Here is a 6,000-nt window from a genome sequence, read left to right on the forward strand (position 1 = left end):
AAGAATCTGTCTGTCCCGATGCATGAGAACCAGGTTCGACCCCTAGGTGGGAAGATCCCCTGGAGAAGGGAATGGCAACCCACTCCAGTATTCTTACCTGGAAAATTCCATGGACAGGAGGGCCTGGCTGGCTATAGTCCAGGGAGCAGGAAAGAATTATACATGACTGAGTGACTGAGCATGAGCAGGCATGCTTGCTAGAGAAGAGACTCACCAGCTCCATGTTCCTACATACCAGAGCCAATTGATAGTGGGAGATCTGGAGATCTGGATGAAAATAAGTGTGGAAAAATATTCCCTTTCTCTCTTGACTTTTAATTTGGTGTCTTGTGGGACACAAATGTAAAAAACAGAAACAAAAAGGAAGTTTCCCTGGTGACTCAGATGGTTAAGAATCTTCCTACCGTTCAGGAAACCCAATTTCTGTCCCTGGATTGGGAAAATTGCCTGGAAGAGGATATGCAACACACTCCAGTAATTCTTGCCTGGAGAATTACATGAACAGAGGTGCCTGGCACAAAAACAATGGGGAAAGGGCCAGACTGTCTTTAAATTGCAGTCTCTCACGATGATTTTAGGATCCCAAGCATTATCTGATGTGAAAACCTTTCCTAGATGCCTGAATTAAGGAAGCTACCCAAGATCACATAAGAAGAAAATGGCATAGCAGAAACTGAGCCCCACAGCAAGACTCTGGAACCCTAGTTTGAACTAGATGTTTGCACCCTACAAAGCTTCATCAGAAATAGCTATGGTGGAGTACTCTCCAAGCTTCCTTCAAGGCATATGCATTACCAGTCCCTGGTCAAAAAGTGTAGTCTTTTTTTCTTTCTTTTTTTTTTTTTTCCTGCATCACAAGTCATAATGATAATGCTCTCCCAACTCAAAAGACATATATCTGAGTTCCAGCACAATGAAAAAAAAAGAAATAATAATAAGACTTAACACTATTTTTTCTGAAAACCGAATAAGTTTTAGGGTTTCCTGGAATTGTCAAAAAAGGGAGGACCATTTAATTTGGATGTTATTTATTATTCTAGTTTTAAGTAAAAGAAAAATGAACAATTAGTAAATCAGTCTTTCTTGTGAAAACAGATATAGTGGTTGAATTGTGGCCCATGATATATATGCCCAAATCCCAAAACTCCTAGAAGCTGTGAATTTGATCAGATTTGAAAAGAGGAAGAAGTTAACTAAATTACAGATCTTAAGATGACATCATCCTGGATTTAGAGTTCAGTTCAGACAATTCAGTCATGTCCAACTCTTTATGACCCTATGTACTACAGCATGCCAGCCTTCCCTGTCCATCACCAACTCTTGGGGCTTGCTCAAAATCATATCCATAGAGTCAGACTTAGAGTGAGCTAAACCGAGTAGCCTTCCTCAGTGTTCAATGAAAAGAAATAGAGGGAAACAATAGAAAGGGAAACACTATGGATCTCTTCAAGAAAATTAGAGAAACCAAGGGAACATTTCATGCAAAGATGGGCACAATAAAGGACAGAAATGGTATGGACCTAACAGAAGCAGAAGATATTAAGAAGAAGAGGTGGCAAGAATACACAGAAGAACTATGCAAAAAAAGATCTTCATGACCAAGATAATCACAATGATGTGATCACTCACCTAGAGCCAGACATCCTGGAATGTGAAGTCAAGTGAGCCTTAGAAAGCATCACTATGAACAAAGCTAGTGGAGGTGATGGAATTCCAGTTGAGCTATTTCAAATCCTGAAAGATGATGCTGTGAAAGTGCTGCATTCAATATGCCAGCAAATTTGGAAAACTCAGCAGTGGCCACAGGACTGGAAAAGGTCAGTTTTCCTCCCAGTGCCAAAGAAAGACAATGGGAAGAATACTCAAACTACCACACAATTGCACTCATCTCACATGCTAGCAAAATTCTACAAGCCAGGCTTCAAGAGTATGTGAAACATGAACCTCCAGATGTTCAAGCTTGATTTAGAAAATACAGAGGAACCAGAGATAAAATTGCCAACATCTGTTGGATCATTGAAACAGCACGAGAGTTCCAGAAAAACATCTACTTCTGCTTTATTGTCTATGCCAAAGCCTTTGACTGTGTGGATCACAAAAAATTGTGGAAAATTCTTCAAGAGATGGGAACACCAAACCACCTGACCTACCTCCTGAGAAATCTGTATGCAGATGAGGAAGCAACACTTAGAACTGGGCATGAAACAACAGACTGGTTCCAAATTGGGAAAGGAGTACGTCAAGGTTGTATATTGTCACCCTGCTTATTTAACTTATATGCAGAATCCCATGGATGGAGGGGCCTGGTGGGCTGCAGTCCATGGGGTCGCTAGGAGTCAGACACAACTGAGCGATTTCACTTTCACTTTTCACTTCATGCATTGGAGAAGGAAATGGCAACCCACTCCAGTGTTCTTGCCTGGAGAATCCCAGGGATGGGGGAGCCTGGTGGGCTGCTGTCTCTGGGTTGCACAGAGTCGGACACGACTGAAGCGACATAGCAGCAGCAGCAGCAGAGTACATCGTGAGAAATTCTGGGCCGGATGAAGCACAAGCTGGAATCAAGATTGCCGGGAGAAATATCAATAATCTCAGATATGCAGATGACACAACCCTTATGGGAGAAGGGAAGAAGAACTAAAGAGCCTCTTGATGAAAGTGAAAGAGGAGAGTGAAAACATTGACTTAAAGCTCAATATACAGAAACTAAGATTATGGCATCTGGTCTCGTCACTTCATGGCAAATAGATGGGGAAACAGTGGAGACAGTGACTTTAATTAATCAGACTTTAATTTTGGGGGCTCCGAAATCATTGTAGATGGTGACTGCAGCCATGAAATTAAAAGACGCTTGCTCCTTGGAAGAAAAGCTATGACCAAACTAGATAGCTTCTTAAAAAGCAGAGACATTTCTTTGCCAACATGTAGTTAAAGCTATGGTTTTTCAGTAGTCATGTATGGATGTAAAGTTGGACTATAAAGAAAGCTGAGTGCCAAAGACTTGATGCTTTTGAGCTGATGCTCTTAAAGAAGACTCTTGAGAGTCCCTTGGACTGCAAGGAGATCCAACCAGTCCACCCTAAAGGAAATCGGTCCTGAATCTTCATTGCAAGGACTGATGTTGATGCTGAAACTCCAATACTTTGGCCACCTCACGTGAAGAGTTGGTTCATTTGAAATGATCCTGATTCTGGGAAAGATTGAAGGCAGGAGGAGAAGGGTCAACAGAGGATAAGATGGTTGGATGGCCTTACCAACTCAATGGACATGGGTTTAAGTAAACTCCGGGAGTTGGTGATGGACAGGGAGGCCTGGCATGCTGCAGTCCATGAGGTCACCAAGAGTTGGACATGACTGAGTGACTGAACTGAACTGAAACCAAATAGGGCTTCCCAGGTGGCGCAAGTATCCTTATGAGAGACACACAGAGTATAAGATCCATGGAAGACAGGAAAGAAATTGAATTTGCTCACAATCCATAGGAACACCTGGTGTCACTGCCTAAAAGAAGTAAGGAGGTGATTCTCCCCCGATGTACCTTGATTTCAGTCTCTGACCTAACAAGCAGTGAGAAAATTCATCTATTCTCTTAGGCCACCCAGTCTGTAGTAATTTTTATAGCAACACTGGGAACATAGCACAACAGGATTAAATAAGAATCATCCATTCTTGATCTTTCTAATATTGATTATAATACTGAAATAAGGGAAATTCTGATCTTGTTGACTTTTAATTTCTCAAATGTAATGTAAGGGAAACATTTCAGAGTCCTTTGGCAATATGTCTTTGTACTGTGTGTAACTGTATCAATAGCTTGGATTCTATTTGTTATACAGAAGATGTCAAATATTGATAAGAAACATAATTTCAAAAAACAGAATAAATTTTGTATTTGAGTTTATGGTTATTATAGTTTCCTTCTGACTCTTGTTTATTTTGGATAGGTTCAGTTCAGTCACTCAGTTGTGTCCGACTCTTTGCAACCCCATGAACTGCAGCATGCTAGGCCTCCCTGTCCATCACCGACTCCCAGAGCCTACCCAAAGTCATGTCCATTGAGTTCGTGATGCCATCCATCCATCTCATCCTCTGTTGTCCCCTTATCCTCCTGCCCTTGATCTTTCCCAGCATCAGGATCCTTTCAAATGCGTCAGCTCTTCATATCAGGTTGCCAAAGTATTGGAGTTTCAGCTTCAACATCAGTCCTTCTGATGAAAATCCAGGACCAGTCTCCTGTAGGATGAAATGGTTGGATCTCCTTGCAGTCCAAGGGACTCTCAAGAGTCTTCTAGAACACCACAGTTCAAAAGCATCAATTCTTCTGTGCTCAGCTTTCTTTTTTTTCTTTTTTTTCTTTTTTTTCTTTTTTTTAATAGTCCAACGCTCACATCCATACATGACCACTGGAAAAACCATAGCCTTGACTAGACAGACCTTTATTGGCAGTAATGTCTCTGTTTTTTAATATGCTATCTAGTTTGGTCATAACTTTTCTTCCAAGGAGTAAACATCTTTTAATATCATGGCTGCAGTCACCATCTGCAGTGATTTTGGAGCCCAGAAAAATAAAGTCAGCCATTGTTTCCACTGTTTCCCCATCTATTTCCCATGAAGTGATGGGACTGGGTGCCATGATCTTAGTTTTCTGAATGTTGAGCTTTAAGCCAACTTTAGTTCTTCTTCACTTTCTGCCATAAGGGTGGTGTCATCTGCATATCGGAGGTTATTGATATTTCTCCCAGCAATCTTGATTCCAGCTTGTGTTTCTTCCAGTCCAGTGTTTCTCATGATGTACTCTGCATATAAGTTAAATAAGCAGGGTGATAATATACAGCCTTGACGTACTCCTTTTCCTATTTGGAACCAGTCTGTTGTTCCCTGTACAGTTCTAATTGTTGCTTCCTGATCTGTATACAGGTTTCTCAAGAGGCAGGTCAGGTCGTCTGGTGTTCCCATCTCTTTCAGAATTTTCCAGTTTATTGTGATCCACACAATCAAAGGCCTTGGCATAGTCAATAAAGCAGAAATAGATGTTTTTCTGGATAGGTATTGTTTCATATTTTGGATAGGTACTGTTTCATAGGGCTTCCCTGGTGATTCAAATGGCAAAGAATTCACCTGCAATGCAGGAGACCCAGGTGCAATCCCTGGATTTGGAATATCCCCTGGAGAAACAAGGAAATGGCAACCTACTCCAGTATTCTTGCCCAGAGAATTCCAAGGACAGAGGAGCCTGGTGGGTCCCAGTCCACAGGGTCGAAAAGAGTCAGACATAACTGAGCGACTAACATATACTGTTTCATTCCTTATAATGTAAATGGTGGCTCAGCACATTCATTTCAACTACATTTCACCTGTGACTTGTATGTCCTTGGACCCCTTGCTTACCTTTTTATAGGAAAAGTTTACTCATCTCTAATATAAGCAAGTAAAACTGCCTACCACATAGAGGTTCTAAAGACTAAATAATATAATGCATATACTTGTGTTCTTTGTTATTGTTGTTAGGATAATAGTTCTGAAAGTTAGAGTAATGATTGCAAATATAAGTACATGAACAGCATTTTAGCAGAGTGCCAGGCATATAACATCAGAGCAAATATTGCTTTTCTTATTATTGCTGTTATCATGTTGATTATTATGGTGCTTTCAATTGGAGTTTAATTGTTTTTCAACTGGAGAAAAATGGGAAAAATTTGTAAGACAGTAATTTATTCTTTGATATTGAAAAACCTATATCGAGCTCATTATAAAGAATTGCCCAATTTCAGAGAGAATAATTTATTTTAATATATTACTCATTTAATATATTACTCTTTCATTAAGTAGTTAATATTTACTTGAAAATGAATAAGTACTTTATTTGTTAATGGCTTTTTAAATTTTAATTTACCTCAGGATGTCTGTGTAGTTACCTAACAAGGCAAAGTGCTTACTCAGGTTAACAGGAAGAGAGAAGCTTTAAAATATTTTTATTGTTAGTAGTTTGTTAAGTTCATT

This window comes from Bos indicus, chromosome 20 (assembly GCF_029378745.1).
Source record: "Bos indicus isolate NIAB-ARS_2022 breed Sahiwal x Tharparkar chromosome 20, NIAB-ARS_B.indTharparkar_mat_pri_1.0, whole genome shotgun sequence".
Lineage (NCBI taxonomy): Eukaryota > Metazoa > Chordata > Mammalia > Artiodactyla > Bovidae > Bos > Bos indicus.